General features: G+C 36.2%; 1 pseudogene; it reads right to left on the reverse strand.

Moving 5' to 3' along the window:
- Positions 1-13312: 13312 nt before the first annotated feature.
- On the reverse strand, positions 13313-16321 carry LOC107792244 (E3 ubiquitin-protein ligase AIRP2-like; annotated as a pseudogene).
- Positions 16322-21078: the final 4757 nt, after the last annotated feature.

Consider the following 21078-nt stretch of genomic DNA (forward strand, 5'->3'; position numbering starts at 1 on the left):
TCATTTGGATCTGCTCCAGTGAATACGGGAGGGTCCAAATTAATGAAATCGTGAACCCTCGTACTGATGGCCCTATCTGCATGACCGATACCTACCTCCTGGCGTTGAGCCTGTATGGCCACTAATCGAGTCAATAACTGAATAGCATCTCTCATCTCCAGACCCTGTGCATCTGGCTGAGGAACTGGGGGTACCGGGGCTGGCGCTGGAGCTAGTACCCCTCGAATCTCCTCCGGAGAGAGTAGGGTATGTGAAGTCTGAAATGAAGTCTTACTATGTGACTCTCCCCGAGCCCTGGTAACTCATAGCGCTAGACTTGTATTCTCATCATCCACAAACTTACCCTTCTGGGCAGTTGTAGCCTTCGTGGGCATCGCTGAAAACATAACATAACGTTAGGAAAATGAATTCTTATATCGCACGATCTAAGATACGAAGGAAGGGTAACATCCTATATATCTTGCAGCCTCTTGTTTATAAGTGTGGTGCACAACACACTCATAAACAAGACTCTACTAGACACGGTCTGTAGACAACCCTAGGATGGAACTGCTCTAATACCACTTTTGTCACGACCCAAACCGATGGACTTTGACTAGTACCCGAGTTCTACCTACCGAATACCCCTAAGCATATGTCTAAGAGATAAACATGAAATAAGTGTAGGTCATGCATTACATCTGCCCCTAAACTGCTGAATTATGTTAATAACATATGTGAGGAGACATACACAAAAGACATATATACATATACATGCGGAATACAGTAGGGCGAGCCAACAAGGCCACATACTATCCAACTATAGATAACTGTCTGCAGACCTCAGATAGAGTGTAAAACTGTATAAAGGACGAGACTAGGCTCCGTCATACCCTTATATGTATACAAAAGTATTGTACCAAAACCCAATAGCAGCTCCGGATCAAATGGAGCACACCAACTCTCGCTGAGCTAGGATCCTAAGGAGGGGGACCGTAAGCCTGTCTACCTGCTCCTGCGGGCATGAAACACAGGACCCCAGGCAATAGGGGCGTCAGTACGAATAATGTATCAAGTATATAAGGCATAAAAATTAATCTATAAAAGGCATGAAAGAAACATGGAGTAAAGAACTCAACCTGTAAGTCTGAATAGCTCTGTGAATCATGAAAATATTTATAATGTCAAGCGTATGCGTATAAATGTCATATCATGCATAGGTATATGCGTGCATAACATCATCAAGCCCCTGAGGGCATCCCATCATATCATCTCAGCCTCTGTGGGCGAAAGCACAAATGTATACCAGCTGATTAGGTGGTGGTGCGTATATAACGACATAACCTTTCCCCCATACCCATATACATATACTATATGCATATATAACGTCATCTGGTCATGGGTCAAAATACATGTATAAATGAATGTAGTGCATAATGAAATAAGTCAATAAGATCTCTCGGAATGTCATGAGACCCATGGACAGATGATATGATAGTAGGACATATGGGGAATCAAGAACATAGGTAACCCTAGTACTTCTAGGAATAGAATCATTCGTGAAAGTGGCGTGCTTGATCGTTTCATTGTATCATATGGATCATGCCAAAAGGAAAGAAGGGATAACCTTAACATACATGTATGATCTCTTCCTTATCACTCAACCAATCTCAACACAATTTCTTGCATCTACAACAAGTGAAATGATATTGTCGTTAACATATAATGTCGTACCATCGTATTTGGCTAGTCGTATGGCTTAAGAAAAATAGGGCAACAACTCCCCTATTTTTAATACATCCCAAAGACCACTAAGGGTCATCAACAACCCAACAACAACAAATATAACCAACAATAGCAATAACAACAATATAATCCAATATGAGTTTCTCTGATTATCTGAACAACCATATTGAGCGGCAAGCTCGTTTTTACTCATAACAAGATATAAATTGAATCCAAATCTTATTCTATAAATTAGTTTACAACCTTCAAAACATCATACTTATATGTACTATATTATTTCTAGTTCAAAACATTGACAAAATGCCTTCCAAAACAGCCCCATACGTCTAGCACCTTAATTTTTATCGTCAATCACTTGTTTTCATCTTTTCTTCTTCAATCAACTTAATTAACACCTACAAAAGCTTAATAACAGCAGCCACAATATTATCAAAATATTTCTCACAATTTTCAGCCACTACAAACCATATATTTAGCCACAAAACAGTCCAACCAAAAAGACAACCATATCCCATGTTCTATCAAGTGCTATCTTATGGTTTTTCACTCAAACAACACAACCAACATAAGATTAACCTCACAATCAAGAAGATGTTATACATACCTCGGATAGTAGCTACAACTCGAAACCCTATCCCAATAGCTCACAATAGTCCTCAATCACACCATAACATCATAGAAGAATTCTTTTGTAGTCTTTAACACCTTTGATGATGATTTGAGTTGATTACCCTTGAGTTTGATTCTTGGGATCTTGGGATATGTTAGGTAGGGCTTTGGAGAGCTTTTGGACAAAATTTGGGTAAGAAATGACCCGAAATGAGGCTGGAACATCTTTTAAAAGACGTAAGGTCGGTGGTCGTCTCAAGTGGGTCCCAACCGAGCTGCTTGCGCAATCTCGCAAAAATATGGATATCTCTCTACTCCGATGTCGTATCGATAAACGGTTTAATGTATTGGAAACTAGACTCATACATCTAGAATTTGGTATATAATATGTCCCTAAAATACCCCATATAGCATACAAAATATATTTCTCAAAAAGCTCTGTTACAAGGCAAAGCCTTAGTCGATTTTTTCGCAACTTTAATCCAATTTTTTTCAAACTTTATATTTTCTATCCAAACATCGTATATAGCAATATTATGACTTTAAACTCATTTAAATAATGATTAACAAGTTTTATATTCATTACGTCACCTTGGGACGCATAGTGGTATAACAAATACTCCCTAATCACTTCTGGGATCAAACTTACCTAGGGAGTCTTTACCATTATTATGCACAAAGCACTTACATCCAAATGCCCTAAGATGGGATATGTTTTGATTTCTCCCTTTAAGTAACTCATATGGAGTCTTCTCAACAAGATGTCTAGTCATACACCTATTTATGATTTAACATGCAATGTTCATAGCTTCTGCCCAGAAACTATGGGGAAGTTTACTAGAAAGAAGCATACTCCTAGCCATTTCTTCCAGTATCCTATTCTTTATTTGAACTACTCCATTTTGTTGTGGAGTCCTAGGAGCAGAAAAATTACAATTTATGCCATGCTCATCACAAAATTCAGCAAATTTAGCATTCTCAAATTCAGTACCATGATCAGACCTAATTGATGCAAGTTGATTACCTAATTTTTTCTGAGTTTTTCTAACAAAAGAAGTGAACATGTCAAATGCGTCATCTTTAGATGTTAAAAATAATGTCCAAGTAAACCTAGAATAATTATCAACAACCACCATCACATATCTCTTACCACCTCTGCTCAATATTCTTATTGGTCCACACAGATCCATATAGACCAGTTCCATCATCTTGGTGGTTCTTACCACTTTCTTGCTTTTGAAAGAGGATCTTACCTGCTTCCCCCTTGCACAAGCCTCACAAACTTTATCTTTCTTGAACTTAATGATAGGCAGCCCTACCACCAAGTTCTTGGAGACTAGTTTGTTGAGTTAATTTAGACTGGCATGTCCAAGTCTCTTGTGCCAAAGGAGGGGATCATTATCCAACACACTTAAGCAAGTGAGTTCATTATTTGAAAGTGGGGACAGATCTACAACATATATGTTGTTCACTCATTTTCCATGCAAAACTATCTTGTCAATGGAAAGATTAATCACAAAGCATTTTGTAGAGGTGAATGCTACCATGTTATCTCTATCACACAATTATGATACACTTATTAGACTGTACTTCAGTCCATCTATCAAGTAGACATTCTCAATAGAGTGAGAATCAGTCTTACCTACCTTTCCAATACCAATGATCTCACATTTCTTCCCATTTCCAAAGGAGACATTACCTCCTTTAAGGTCCTCAAGTGAAAGGAATTGGTTCTTGCTTCTTGTCATGTGCTTTGAGCAGCCACTATCCATGTACCATATTTGGCTGCTCCCCTTCACTTGGACCTGCAAAAGGAAATCAGGGGTTAGTCTTAGGAACCCAAACTAGTTTGGGTCCCTTTCTATAGGCAAAAGGATGAATCAAATTTTTTTTAGCCCAACATGGTAGCCTATTCTTCCCTTGAACAAATTCTTTGTTCTTTTGACTTGCCTTTTTTTTTTTGCAGTGTATTCACTTTTATAGTGACCAGTTTTACCTCTGTGTATGCAAATATTGTTCTCATAAAGTGTGAGGTACTTGCTTTTGGGATCCCACTTAGGTGTCAGGTTCCCAAAGCCAAGTCCTCTTCTGTTGATACTATGATGTTCTTGTATCCATGAAAGTTCATCAGAGGACCTGTTCCATTTACAAGTTCTGTCTAGCTCATGCTTGACTTTGCTTAGATCCTCCTTTAGGATTCTTACCTTCTCATCCCTTTTATACAACTCATCTTTTATTTTTCCTACATTTTCTTCTAGAGTGAGTTGTGTATGATCAACTATCTTTTTACCTGTTCCTAATTTCAGTTTTAGATTTTCATATCTAAGCTTTAGGACAGTTGAGTCAAGTGTATGAACCTGGTTCTTCAACACGGTATTTTCACTTACAGTTTCATTAACCCTAAGTTCCAGGTTTTTGCACTTAGCCTTCAAAATCACACATTCTTTAGACAACTGTTCCTTTTCATTATTTACATCCTCAGATTCATCAAGTAGTTCTATAAGTAACTCAGATAACCTTTCTTTAGACAACAAATTAATCTTGTCTTTGAGATGAATTACACTTACCTCAGTTTCTTCATCAGATTCTCCAATGGCCATAAGTGCTTGTTCATCCTCATCATCATCATCATCATCATCATCATCATCATCATCTGAGCTTTCTTCCCAAGCAGAGACCGTAGCCTTGGTTGATCCTTTATTGTTACTTTTCTTGGGTTGAACTTGTTCTTTCTTCCCGTTCCTTCGTTCAACTCTTTCCTTCTTCCATTCAATTTCCCATAAAGGATAGTTCTTGATGTGGTGATTAGTTTTTTCACACTTGTAGCAGCCATCATTGTTTGCTTCTCAGGAGCTTTTGACTTGCTATAGTTTTCACTTCTTGAAGGGCCTTTTCCTCTCCTTGGGTACTTCTTGAAGTCCTTGGTGATCATAGCCATTTCATCATCTTCTAGATCAGAACCTTCAGTGATTCTGAGTGCCAAGCTTCTTTCCTTCTTAGGTACATCCATTTTCATGCTTTGTCTCCTAAGTTCATAGGCAGTGAGATTTTCAATTAATTCATCCAGTGGGAGAGTGGCAATATTCTTTGATTCCTGAATGGCAGAGATTTTGCTCTCCCAAGTGATAGGCAAAACCCTAGTCAGTATCTTCTCGACTTTATCTTCTTCAGGAATAATCCTTCTAAGAGACTTTAGTTCATTTGTCAGTGTAGTGAACCTTGTGTACATCTCTTAAATGGTTTCTTCTTCATTCATAGCATAGTTCTTATATTGAGAATACAGTAGAGTTCCTCTGGATCTCTTCACTTGAGGTGTTCCTTCATGAGCCACTTAAAATGTGTCCCAAATTTTCTTAGTAATGGTATAGCTTTGGATTTGGTTGTACTCATCTGGACCAAGTCCACAAACAAGCAATTTGTTGGCTTTAGATTTCTTCTCTCATTTCTTCAAGTCCTCAAAAGTGCAATCCGCTCTTGTATTTGGCACCTATACTCATTCATCATTTATCTTCAAGGTAGTCAGTGGACCATCGGTGACAATGTCCCATAGCTCATAGTCCTCTCTTATAATGTGATCTCTCATCCTGTTTTCTACCAAGAGTAGTACTGGCCATTAAAGAGTGGTGACCTATCAGTGTATTACCCTTCCTAGTTTTCAGGTGGTGCACTCATCTTGATCTTCTCCTAAGGAGTTAGCCTCTTCAAGGATAACCTGCTCTGATACCAATTGATGTTTTATACTTCAATACCACACAAGAGAGGGGGTGATTTGTGTGGTGTCCAATTTCGCGTGCACTGATTATAGAAGGACATGGTTCTTCTAAGTGTTCCTAATACTACTGTTACGGAAATAGTAAATGCGAAAAGTAAAGAATATAAGTATTTTTACGTGAAAAATACCCAGCTGAAAAGGTGAAAAAACTATGACCTACTACTCACTAGAATTTTTCCCAACACTTCACTAAATCACTAAGCCAAAACAGCATTTACAAAATTCTTTGTAAACCTAAGAATTAACTCTAATCCCATTGTGGCAACCAACCTCTAACTGTTGCGACAACTTCAAGGTAACTCTAACTTGAATACTCAGAGTACCTAATACAATTGCTTCTAGATAAAGTTGAAAGGTACAATTTATAAACACCTACTACAATTGAACTAGAATAAAAGACAAACACTTGGAACTGGTTCTTCTATCTGGTCCATGTAGCTTCAGGTTCCCGCACGTGAATCACACAAGAATTGCTTGCAAAATTCCTTGCTATTTTGCTCTCAACTCACGTTTAACTTCAGTGTTTGTGCGTACCTGTAAACTGAGAACATCCTGCAATATATAGAGTTCGGAGAATAGGAATAACTAGAGTTCTAATGCTATACTCTTTCTTGGTGGAAGAGTTCTAGTTATCTTCAACTTCTAACTCCTTCCTTATCTTGGATAAAGTTCTCTTCGAGTAAGGAGTCCTTCTCCTTATCATTTATGCAATCTTTTCGATCAGCAGATATCAGATATAACAACTTAAGCTTATATCCTTTACGTGAATCCCTTATGCTCGAATCTGCCTGTGTCTGTGTATATTGTGTATGGACCTGATTCATACTAGAGTTCCTTTGTCAATCATCAAAATAAACTTCACTTGGGCCAACATATACCCAACCAATATACACCTACTACTTCTACTTGAAAATTTATCGCATGTTCGTCCTTGTTTATGTGCATAATATAGCGATCCAAATGCTCTATGATGCACGTACTCAGGCGCACGACCATGTAAAACATTATAAGGAGTCTTTCATGCAGAGTTATAGGATGAAGTTCGATTAATCAGATGACAAGTAGTCAAAATACACTCTCCCCAAAATTCAGCCGGTAGGTTACCTTGAAAACGCAAGGTCCGAGCTATATTCAAAATATGACGGTGTTTTCTTTCTATTCTCCCATTCTGTTGAGGAGTTCCCGTATAAAAAGTTTGAAAAACAATTTCGCATTCAAGAAAGCAATTTTTCATTCAAGTAAACTTTGTTCCATTATTGAACCTGAAAGTTTTAACTAGCTTATTAAATTGTCTGTCTATTATAGTAAAAAATTCTTCAAAGGTTGTTCCACTTCCTTCTTATTAATTAACAAACAAATACACACATTACGTCAATAGTCATTCACAATAGTCAAACAATATGATGCACCACATGAGGAAATTATTCGATAAGGTCCCCATAAATAACAATAAATCAATTCAAAAATATCAGAAGCTCTAAAACTACTCAAAGAAAATTATCTCTTGTTTAATTTTTCGATGATACGAATTGCATACTTTATTAAAAATATCATTATCTTTTCTAAAATGTATGAAAGAAATTAATTTGGTCACTCGTAAAGTGGGATGTTCCATATGTTTGTGCCAAAGATCCAGCGAGCCTGCGCCACCAACCTTCAAAGCATGTATCCTTGGTTTTTTTAAGACATAGTAGAGTCCATCCCTCCGTTCACCCGCTCCAATCAGCATCCTTGAGGTGTGGTCCTTGTATAATGCACAAAGTTTTAGTGAATAAGACTAAACAAACTGCTTCCATCAGGAAGTTATGACACGGAAGTTAAATTGCATGTCAAGTCTGGCACATAAAAAAATATTTTTCACACTAAATTTCCTCCAAGTTTCGTCAAACCCTCGTGTGTGGCTATAACACTGCTTCCATCAGGAAAAGTAATAGGACATCTGGGTATTTTTCGGACATTATGCAATATTTTTAAACAACCTACTATATGATTAGATGTCCCTGTATAGATGATCGAGGATATTTTATTATGCTTACCGGTCATCTTATCGTTCGAATTTATCTGTTGATTGTTCAACATAGCAATTAGAGTTTGCAATTGCTCGTTGCTCAGGCTCGTAGGTCCTGCTTTTCCTGCATCAACCACAGCAGCGGAGGAACCACCTCCTGCGGTCTATGCAACGTTGTCACGTACCGTATCACCTCGCTTATGTCCTTTATTCAATCATCCTCTCTAATGTTGTTGTTGTCCTCTACCATGTCCACCAGCTTTTCCATCACGACAAGGACGGTCTTCCCACCAATCTAGATAACTTACAAGCTGGAAATAATTTTTAGGTTTATGCCTTGTGCGGTTGCAATAAGAGCACGTCATATTTTATCCTTTCCTTCATTATGACTTCTGTAAGGAAATGTGTTTGTTCAATGAAGGTCATAGCTTTACGATGCTTGTCTATGCCTCGAGCCATCATCTTCACTCGTTTGTCTTGCACTAGCTTTGAGTAAACCCTGTTTAGTGTCGGCAGCAGGTCTTGAGCGAGCAAGTTTGATCTTACTGTCCCATATATGGTCTCGTCCAATCCCATAAGGAAAGGATGCACCTTCTCATCTTCCCTCTTCTTCTCCAATATAGCACCAAAATCGACATGCACTTGTAGCACATACAAGTTAGAATCTGATCGAAATTCGCAAGTTCTTCCCATAGAGTAATTAACTATAGTCATGCCCTTCGGTTTGCAATCCGTAGTTCAGCCTTCAATTGTTGTATCCTTGGGCCATTGGAGACCGAAAAGACACTCTTTAATACTCGCCCATAAGTTTTAGGCCACCTCAAAATGAGGTGTGATCGAACGCAAAGCGGGTACAATTGTGTTACGGATCCAAGACACCAATAACAAGTTGATGGTCTAGAGATTGTTCATCGGGTCTCCTGATCGCTTCATCTATAAAATCAAACTCATTCCTTGCCCTCAATGCAGTCCTCTTGGACCTAGCCCACCTATCATAATTTTCTTCCTTCAGTTGTACATGTGTTATCAATATCTCAGGATTATCATTAAATGTTATTTCGTATAGAGAGATCGTCTTCCTTTGGTTGATTCCATCGCCAGCTTTACTCCCGCCGGCATTGGCTATCTTTATCATCATCTCCAGCCATACGTGTATTAATCGAAGGGCTCTAGTACCATGCAAAAATAAAGACCGAGTGTTAGTTGGAGAGGAAGGGAAAAGCTTATTTTTTTCCATTAATGCCAAAGAGAATATATGTACAAGTTTTTCAACCCTAAGGAATCCTAAAATTATGGTAAGACTAACACAAGCTATCCTAATATAATACAAACTATATATTTACCATACATACAAATATTTTACACGCCTAACACCTCCGAAAGAATTGTCAATACAAAAAGTTGCGCCGGCTACTTACCATTTTTCATCTGCTAGTCTTTAAAATCTACGTATTAAAATTTTCAATCTTGATTTCTTTTGTTTTAGAATATCATAATGTTGATTCAATTTTTGGGTTTTCAAAAAAAAAAATTCTTTACTCACGACAAACGTGCTGGGTTGTCCTAAAGTTTTTATTTTTTCTTTTTCCGTTTCTTGTGTACATGATGAGTTTTAGCCATAGGAAGGTATCATAATTGTAGGCTCTTAATTCTGAATTGAATAAATGTATTTCTGATTTATCGATCAAACATTATCTTAGTGTACATTATACATCAATGAAATTTTGTTGATTCATTAAAAGAGACTGAAAAATGAAAATGCAGCTAAGATTCAAGGCCTTTGATTGTTTTCTAGTACACTTTAATCATTCTACTTTATTGGAACAGTAAGAGAAATAAAAGGAACAGGTTCGGATATGTATGATATGACAATTTTAAGATGAGATATTAGAATTAAGCTACAAATTCTATTCATAAATTTTAATAAAAATGAATATCCAATTGAAAGGTTTTAACGCGCCGAAAAGTGTGGGAAATATGCACTCTGCCACATCAACATATCATGTCTATAGATATAGCCTTAATAGTTCTAAATAACAAGTAAAATTCAAAAATAGAAAAAATATACATATAAATTTTGAAATTACTTGAAAACTGTATATAATATATACATATACATAGTATGTATGTGAGCATGTATGAAAGAGCAATAGCCCATGCAATCAACGTTGCATGGCACAAACCCCACAAAGAATTTTACAAGCTTAATATAGATGGTGCCTTTAGAGAAAAGGAATACTTAGGGGGTTAGGTGGAGTGTTCAGGAACAGTAACGACCACTGGATTGCGGGTCATCAACATCACTGCTCAACTTCATCATCCCTACAAACTGAACTAGAAGCTCTCAAGGAAGGCCTCAACATAGCCAAAGCCAAGGGATTTACACCACTGGTCATAGAAACAGATGCAATGGAGGTAATCAAAGCTTTAAAATATGGATGCGAATCTCATGACATAATTGTTTGCATTTGCAGGTGGTTAAGGCTCCAGTTGAATCAATCATCAATCCAACATGAGAAAGAAACAAAGTAGCCCATAAGCTGACAAAGAAAGCTCTTAATCTTCCAAAGGAACATCTACTACTAGAAAGGTTGCCTCCTTAGGTCATAAATAATCTGAAAACAGATAGAGCTGGCTATGTTTATTTTGTTAAAAAAACTAAGGACTGAAGTTCGATGTAAGCTTGCCAACTTAGGCAATATTAATGTCCTTAGGACATGTAGTATCTCTGGTGATGTAACAAACAATGTTCCGTAGTTTTATACAATATATATTCCCAGTTGTCAAAAATAGAAAGAGCAATAACACATAAAAAGGAGTAGTAGCTTTTCTAGGTTTGAGTTCGCTTAGAGAAAAATCTTGTATGTAGTTACTTTTCCTACACATTAATCTCCAGTTATAGTTATACTTTTGATAATATCTTTCATTTCACTTTTTCTAATAGTAGACAAATATACTGTTGTGGTTGATTTTGAAAAAGCAGGAGATTTCTTTTTCTTTATTGGTTTCTTTGCCTGCTAGTATTGTTAAAGGGAAGTGCACACTTACGATATTGCAATAATCAGGCAAATGGCTCCAAGTGTCCAACTATATATGTCACAGACCAATAAATATGGGCTGCAGAGATAGGCTTTTCAGTAAGTTTTGTGCAGAATTTGCCAATGGTTGGAATACTCCTTGTATTCACTTTTACTTGTCCCAATAAATTTCTGCACATCTCTAAAAAATAATAAATAAAATATATATATTATTATAATACTTATAATAATAATAATAATAATAATAATAATAATAATAATAATAATAATAATAATAATAATAGTATTTTAAAAAGTCTTGAGAAATAATTTAAAGAATAACTTGATAATAATAAGGTAAAATGGGGGGAAGGAAATTATGTTTCACTTGATTTTCTAAAATTAACAAATAAAAGTAAAAATATATTTTTAATATAGCGAACAACAAAAATAAAGGAAGTAAATTTTAAACCACTTTAAATGTCTGACTCACCAAAAACATAGAAATGTCAGGGAAAGAAAATCCTAGAGTCATCTACTTGTAGTAATTGACCCTTGGACAAATGTCACTAGTTCTTTTGTGTTTTCTCTTATATTAACAAAAAGAAAAGAAAAGAAATGGAGCACAATAAAGTGCAACTTACCCCTATCATTTTTAGCTGGCCCAACACCAACTTAAGAGGTATTACTATTTGGCTAGTATTCTACACTTCTTGATAATAACAGTGTCTTTATCAACTTACACACACTTCTTATTTCATTGAGTATCACTTACCTGCGACCAACAGAGATATAAGGTAACTGTCACCGAAGCTTAGGCAGATAATAGAAAATCACCAAGAATTTCTTAGCTCGGTTGAAATTTGAGTTGTAGTTTCCTATAGTATTCAACCAATTATTTATTGTTAGGCTACAACCTTGGTTGTTTATTGGGAGAAAACCAGTTTACTTCGATAGAATAAAGTTAAACGTAGCCTAAAAGTTGTAACTGAGTATCTTGCTAGCAGCTATTGGTGAGAAACTTATTAAGGATCTAGGCACCCAATTATGTTGCTATGTATATCTTCATAGCAGGGGCGAAGCCACCTTTTGCTGACCACCCTTCGTCGAAATATTACGAAAAATTACACTGTGTATTTAAATAAAATATTGATTTTAGATGTATAAAACATATATTGCTATGTATATCTTCATAGATACCCAATTATATAGCTATGATAGTTAAACCCATAGTTGCGACAAGATTCTGTCAAATGATTGAGGATGTCATTAGAGAACGTTAGTTACTATGCTTGGCCAAACTTTTTTTTTTTTTGGTGAAAAGTGCGTTTTTTGGCCAAAAACACTTTTGGTCAAAAATTGAGGTGTTTGGCCAAGCTTTTGGAAGGAAAAAAAGTGCTTTTGAGGAGAAGCAGAAACAGTTTTTGAGAAGCAGAAAAAAGTAGCTTCTCTCCAAAAGCACTTTTGAGAAAAATACACTTAGAAGCAGTTTTCAAAAGCTTGGTCAAACACTAATTACTGCTCAAAAGTACTTTTCAAATTAATTAGCCAAATAAAAATTGCTTCTAACCAAAAGCATTAAAAGTACTTTTGAGAAAAACACTTCTCAAAATAAACTGATTTTATAAGTTTGGCCAAACAGGCTATAAACCTGACTTCTTGAGGCTGTAGCTCTAGACTGAGAATTAAATGTGTTAAGAAAAGTAGTGAATAGTATCTCAAAATGAAGTGTATCTCATGGATTAGAAAGAGCTCTCTTTTTCAATTTGTAATGAATAATTTTTTTGTTTTTGGCATGTAAAGAGAGTGTAAAATGAATTGGGCTCGTCCATGTGAGAAATGGGCGTGAAGGCAAAATTGGTGGATTTGGAAATGTTTTTGGCATGTGAGAAATGTTTTTGGCATGTAAAGAGTTTGATTTTGTAAAAAATATTTGACATCTTTAAGAACAATATCCTTAACACACTTCAAGCTTTGAAGAATTTTCGTATATTTTTGTGATATTTACAGCAAAACGCTCACCTTATTGTGAAATGAAAAGGAGATGAACCACTTCTTAAATACAAAATAAGTTAAAACCATGAGTTTTCCACTATACCCTACTTCTGCAATTAAAGATTTTTCTTCCCCATGATGAACATTGGGATATAATAAATGGAAAAAGCACATGGCTTTGATGAATAACAGGTAAATACATCCTTTATTTTTCATTGTAATATACTGTACAAGCATTACAATCAACAGCTGAACTTGCCAATGGTAAATAAATCCTTTAATCATTTGCCTTTCCATTTCAGCACTCAGGTCCCAAAAAAAAACTGAGTTGAATGTCAGGCATATCTCTATGCTTTCTACTGCCATGAGTTAGATGACCCTTTACATAATTTTCCTCCATTTAAGAAACTTATCGCGGAATTGCACAAAGCAATCATGTGCAAAGAGTAGTCATTCCACAAACACCTTGTCACTGAAGCTCTGAGTTGCAGTATGGATAGCTAGTATTTAGCTAACTATACACAATGAGGGTGAGAGCCCTTATTCCGCTGTATTATATGGGATTTAAAGTCCTACTCAGGATCAAGCATATTTGGTAATAGGTCGGTATGCATGATTCATTGCTTCCACTTCCAACGCTATATCATATAGTCGTAAAGCATCACATTGGTGTCAGGCACAGCAAGTGGCAACTTATCAATATAAAGGTAGAAGCGCCTTAGGTTCTCCTGCCCAAGTATAGTACTATCAACCACATCGCAATAACTAGTTAGAACCCACAAGTCTCCGGAGCTCACTCTCTGTAGGCTACCTCGGCAAAAAGGGCATGATTGAGACCGGATGTACCTGAAAGATAAATAGTAATGGAATGTAGCGTCTTTGTTTCAAGTTATGCAATATCTTGTTAACATTCCCAAAACCAGTTTTGCAAAGGGGAGTCTTTCTTCATACCAGTCATGGAAACAGACAGCACACATGGAATGGCCACAATTAGGCAGAACCACCTTGGAGCCAGTCTCCATGCATATGTCGCATTCTTCTTCTCGTTGTATACTTTTACATGACTGTCTCTTCTCTTCCACTCCTTCTCCATTCCAAGTGTGAGAGAGTTGAGTTATTTTATCATTCTCCTTCATTAATTCCACTAGATTGCCCTCTAGCTGCTTAAGTGAAGGATATATAATGGCTGCAAGATTTTAAAAAAACAGATGAAATCCTAGCACTCCCTCCGATATCATTTTATTATCGTCAACTGCAGTTGAAAAAGGAGAAAAGTAGTAGTATCATGAACTTGATTAACCAACTTCTAACAATCTCAAATTTACTTTTTATTTGACTAACTTTCTCTTGTTTTTCTGTCTCCTCCCAACCCTTATAGCATCTAGTCTAGAGAATAAACCAAACAAGGAAAGAATGCAAACCATAGAATTCTCTAATTGTGGCTTTCCTTTCTTGTGGGGAGATTGTTGGAATTCCATCAACATAGACCTGCAAGGATGACTAGTTTAAACATAAGGTATAAAAGCAATACTGAGAGAATATATACCCTTTGAGAGGTGAAACAAATGACAATGACAACTCTAAAGGATCATTTGGTTCACAGACAAAGTTATACATTCGGGATCATAATGACGGGATTAACAATCACAGGAATATTTTTTGTTTCATTGCATTAAGTGAAAGTTTATAAATTTACCCTTGCTTTTAAAGTAAAAAAAGTAGAAAGATGAGATCAAGGTTTCTGGATTTTTAGGTGTTTTATTCCCGTATAAGTTATTTCATGTTGGATTCAGTATTACACAGTATTAAGTGATACTGAATATTATATGTTAGATCCTGGTATCCAAATTAAATGAGCATGCATTTAAATATACATTGAAGTAAAAATGGAAACTCACCCTGTAAACAAGAATGTGAAGGAGGCCTAAACAAGTTGCAAGATTATCTAAGCAACTATAGTCCATCCATTCTATGAGAAATAGCAAGAAGGGGGCAAGAAAGCCGTAGGAAACTTTCATCTGAACACAATCCCCATCGAGATCCGCGGAAGAGCTGCTGCCCTGCAAAACCCGTCTCATGAATTGATAACCAGCTATTCTTGAAACAATTGTTGCATGTTTAACAAGAACAAAGATAGAAAAAAAAACAAGTAAACAGTGGGAGGAAACTTAAACCACCTCAAAAGCAAATTAACCTTAGCTAAAGGACTCCAACATGAAGTATAATCTATGTTGCTCGGACTCTCCCAAAATGTCGCTAGGTACATGTCAGATCCTCCAAAAGTAGTGCATTTTTGAAGGATCCGACACGGGTGCGGCGATATTTTGGAGAGTCCGCGCAACATAGAGTATAATCGATGGTAACTTTAAACCATATCAGAGGTTTAAATTTGGACATTTTCTCCAAAGTATTTTGACATGCTGGAGCTCCATATAAGCCAAGCGCAAATACAAAATGATTTGCTAATGTTAGAAGTACCCAAAGTAAAAGAGAGATAAAATTAAGATATTTCATATAGTAAAGAGGCAAACTAGGTCCTTTGCCCTACTTCATAAAGCTTGGAAAATATCATATGTTCAATTATTATTCTTCAATTCATGTTTGTTAACATTTCAAGATTGTGGCAATTGTGGCTATAAATCTGAATCCAAATTTAAACATCAAACAAATAGAAATGGGAAATGGTTGTTAAAAAAGGAAATATTTCGGCTTGAGCTACTTTAGTAAGTAGTAAATTTGCACCAATTTCAATATCAAAAAGAAACTATCCAACAATCATATTGATGTGCAAGTTCAACCAACACATAAGATGCAGAATAGAAAATTGATCAGAAATAACAGATAAGAAAGAGAGAGAAAAAAGAGACAATTTCTTAATTATATAATCAAACTCTTGAGTGATCAACCACAGAAAAAGGGGAAGAGAAGAAACAAAAAGAAAGAGACTTACATAGTATTGGCATGTTGAATATCAGCTTCAAGGGCTTTGATGGATTCTCTAAAGGAAGAAGATTTCTGGGTCTGATTTTGCCACATTTATTCTCACCTTTTTGCCTAAAGAGAATAGTAGTAGGAGTAACAAAAAAGAGGGTCTTTTAGGATGATGCTTTAAATAAATAAATAGCTAAGGAGGGAAAAAGGGGTAGTTGGTTCATGGTTGGATAGCTTAGTGGCTTTAACTTACCCTCTTGAAGCCTGAAAGTAAAGAAAAGGATATCTTCAATGTGTCATCTCTTATGTGGCTTTCCTAATATCTCAATCTTTTTTTTTTTTCCTTTCTTGACTCCCTCTTGCCTACTCTCTTTTCTTAACATGACATTAGTCCGTGATAGTGCGAAAGCGAAAGATTAAAGTCCAGTTTGTCCATAAAAAAAAAATCTTAAAAATATGTTTGTCTATGAAATATTGTACTTTCTTGCAGAACTTTTTGAAAATAAATTTTTCAAAAATCAAAAAGTGATTTTGATCACTTTTTCAAATTTTTCAGAATTTTTTTTCCCCACTCACAAAACTGTAACATATTTTCAAGTGAAATGCATGTCCAAACATAATTTCAAATTACAAATACCATTTTTCAACTAAACTCCAAATACTATTGTTTTGTTAAAAATTACAATTTTTATGTCCAAACGCCTACTAAAGCATGTTAGTGTGACGACACGATAGGTCATTTTGAGTACTAGCCTTAATTTCTGTGTTTCGAGACTTCTCATAGCTTCATTTGATATTAATTGACTTGTGTGCGTAGTTCGTGTCGCTTTTCGAAAAGCTTTTATGTGAGATTTTGAAGAAAACGAAAATTTTGATTTAAAATGAAGCTAGAGTTAATCACGATCAATATTTTTGGTAAACAACCTCGGATCGGTATTTTGACGATTTCGGTAGGTCCGTATGATATTTTTAGACTTGTACGCACGTTTGGTTGGGTCCGGAGTGACCCAAGCACATTTCGGTGCATTATGTGAAGGATTGTAAAAATTGAGTTTAAGTTAAAATTCTTGTTATTTGATGATCGATTCTTGTTGTTTGATGTTATTTTGATGATTTATTGTAGTGAGCAAGTTTGTAGGATGTTATTACACTTGTGTGCATGTTCGGATTGGAGCCCGAGGGGCTCGGGTGAGTTTTGAATGTGTTACGGATGGGTTTGGAACTGTTGGTGCTCACCAGTTGCTAGTACAAGCCGGCAGATCTCGCATTTGTGAGCCTCGCTTTTGCGGTCAAATGATCGCCTTTGCGAAAATGGGCTAGGGGTTGGTACTTTTGCAAAGAATAGTTCGCCTTTGCGAACTGAGCTAGAGTCGCATTTGCGAAGAATAATTCGCCTTTGCAAAACATTCGTGCGCATTTGCGATGGAGGGAACTTCACATTTGCGAAGGGTATGTCGCATTTGCGACAATAGTGGGTCTGTTGCACTTGTCACCTTTGTGATCAGTGACATTTGCGGACATCGCAATTACGATATATGTAGCTGGGTAAAAGTTTGAAAAATCGGGACTTAGCTCATTTTACACCATTTTTCAACCCTAAGCTCTCTAGAGGCAATTTTTGAAGAACGTTTTCTCCCCAAATTCACTGATAAGCATCTTTAACTAGTTTTCAATCAATTTTAATTACTTTTCAAGAATTTTTAACATCAAATCTATGAATTTTATGGTAGAAATTAGGGGTTTTGGGTAGAATTTAGGTTTTCTTTATAAAATTGAGATTTAGACCTCAAATTGAGGTTGGATTTTTAAATAAATCATATATCCGGGCTCGGGGTGAATGGATAATCGGGTGGTCCGAATCTCATATCTCGATCGAGCGGGCCCGGGGTTGACTTTTGTTGACTTTTCAAAAATGATCAAAATTGAACCTTTTTCATTCGTGAGTGATTTCTAAAGCTTGTTTCAAATTGTTTGATTGGTAATTGGCTAGATTTAGTTGGTTTTGAGGCTTGTTCGAAAGGCAAGGACGTGCTTGATTGTTGATTTAATTGCAGAAAGAGGTAAATATCTTGGTTAACCTTGATTTGAGGAAAATAAGGTAGAATTGAGTCTATTTGATATGTGAATTATGTGTTGGGGGTAGCGTATATGCAAGGTGACGGGTGTATATATGCGGGCCATGGGTTAAGGCGTTAAGCATGCGAGTAGAATTTGCCTTACTTGCACCATGTTATTTCGTGAAATATGTCTCCCATGCTTAGATTGATTATTAATTACTTGATTTCTCGTTTTCATGTTATTTCTAATATTGAGATTGTTGTGCCTTTCGGTGATGAGCGTGGAAGTTGTTGGTTGGTTGTTGGAGTCGTATTCAACTGTCACTATTGGAATTTGATGCTTCCCATCTTGCTTGGTATTGTATTATTGTAATTGCTTGGTGAGGAAGAGTGAAAAGCACGAAGGGTATTGCCATGTATTTTTGCATATTGATATTCTTGCTTGAGTGAATGTGAGGTAAAAGCACGAATGGTGATGCCGCTTGCTATTATCATTCTCATGTGAGGATGAGAGTAAAAGAACGAAGGGTGATGTCGTGCACATCCTTTATTTATATTATATGGTGAGGATGAAATTAAAAATATGAAGGGTGATGTCGTGCAATTGAATTATTTTGTATTATATGGTGAGGATGAAAGTAAAAGTACGAAGGGTGGTGCCGTGCAATTTGTTGACTTTATTGTTTTACTTGGTACCTGGATTGTGAATTTAACTTGACAGTTTCATTGCTTATTTCGGAAAGAGCCTTACTTTGTGATTCTTTGCTTATTGTTATGATTGTTGCCCATCTTATATGTCCTCACCTCGTTATTACTTCTAATGCTTTATTGGTTATTTCTGTTGCTTTATTGCCCCTTTCTACATGTCCCCACCTTGTTGTTACTTTTTTTTGATTTATTTGTTATTCTGTTGCTTTATGTACATAACTGCACGGGTTTTTAGTAGGTGTCTTGTCTTAGCCTCATCGGGGTTAGGCTCGACACTTACTAAGTACATTGGGTCGGTTGTACTCATACTACACTTCTGTACTTCTTGTGCAGATTTTGACGTTGGTACCAACGGAGTCCCGAGAGGTACTTAGTGGATACCAGACGGTGATTCGAGGTAGAGTTGCATCTCGTTCGCAGGCCTTAGAGTCACTTCCCTATTTCTTTGTACTATTTTCTTTTATTTCGGACAGTGTTTTATTTCTTTCACACCTTGTGTCCAGCTGAATCTAGACGTTCATGTACATGTGACACCAGATCTCAGGGTGTTTTATGTTACGTAATGGTTCAGTTATTAGATATCTATTGCATTTCTTTCAATAACACCCTATTGCGCTAGGTTGACTAGCAAGCGGTGTTAGGCGCCATCACGACCCCGCGGTTGGGATTTCAGGTCGTGACAGTTAGATTTTTGGAGAGTTCCATTGCACGGTATAGTTGCAACTAGTATAGATGCATGCTAAAAATGTTAGGAGTGGATTCAATTGGACCGATCATTTCTGATAGAGGAATTTTTATAAAGCAATACAGTTTAGAGCCTAATTATTATACATAATTATAGTTTGTCTAATTACAATTCCTAGATATTGTTCAATTGTTATCAACTTGTATCACTTGTATTCAGACGTACAACGAATCGACTGTATTCGTTGCACAAGGAATACAACCGATGCAAAATACAGAAAAATAGAATGCTCTTGTTGAGAGTCGAACACAAGACCTCCAATTACTAAGTGGGTGATTTAACTAAATGTTCAATTCAAAATAATTGATCTTTGTTTTCCAGTACTACAAGTAGATTTGTTATCAAATTCAAATATAACAACAAATGATAATTTTCGAAAAGTAAAGCTACGAATGATAAATACAATTCACTTAGTTTATTATTTTTTAGGAGAAGGACAGAAAATAATGACTCTCGCTACTCCTAAAATCCACAATGATATTTATTTCCCCAAAACTAAGGACCCGTTTGACCATAGATTTTGCCAAAATAAATTTGGATTTTATTTGGCAAACACATATTTGGCCATAGATTTTGCCTACATTTTGGTAAAATCCCAAATCTCAAATCCCAAAACCAGCTCAATATAGCTGATTTTGGGCCAAAATATCACTATTATTTATTTTTTTTAAATTGCCCTAAACTTTTGTATTTTATAAAAGAGCCCACCATTTATTATTTTGTAACAATGTTGCTTCGTCTTCTCGGTCACCTGATAATGTATCATGTAGTTTATTATAAAAATGATAATTTTGTATCAAATTTATTTATGTTCAGGACTATGATTTGTGATAATATAATGAATGTTATTGATAATGGTACTGTTGGCTATTTGTGATAGTTTTTAGAATTTGTGGGTATAAGTCATGTTTCATGTTTTTCCAAAATAAATTTGAAAAATATGTTTTTAAAACTAGTGTTCAAATACATTTTCATCTTCAAACCAAACTTCACCCAAATAAGATTTTTGACAAGGTGGATTGCTCTGATGGTAAGCACCCTCACTTCCAACCAAGAGGTTGTGAGTTCGAGTCACCCCAAGAGTAAGGTGGGGAGTTCTTGGAGGGAAGGATGCTGAGGGTCATTTGGAAACAGCCTCTCTACCCTAAGATAGGGGTAAAGTCTGCGTACACATTACCCTCCCCAGACCCCACTAATGAGATTATACTGGGTTGTTGTTGTTGTTATCCAGCTAATAAAGCACAAGTCCAATAGTTGACACCACGCTTTTATCATATCCACCACACAAGCTCTTTGAAATTGAGAAGCAAGGTCGATAAAGAGAGTGAGAAGAAGGCCACAGATCTGGAGTCGATCTCGTCGGAGCAGTAGTATTTCCAGCCATGGTTACCTATTGGAGGTTGTTGCCTGTCGGGTTTAATATTTCTGGTCAAAGCTCTTTAGATTTAGATTTCATCACTATTGGTTTCAGTTCTAGGCGATGCCTACAAAAGTTTAAAATAAAAAATGAG

The sequence above is a fragment of the Nicotiana tabacum genome, chromosome 15 (genome assembly GCF_000715075.1).
Source record: "Nicotiana tabacum cultivar K326 chromosome 15, ASM71507v2, whole genome shotgun sequence".
Taxonomy (NCBI): Eukaryota; Viridiplantae; Streptophyta; class Magnoliopsida; order Solanales; family Solanaceae; genus Nicotiana; species Nicotiana tabacum.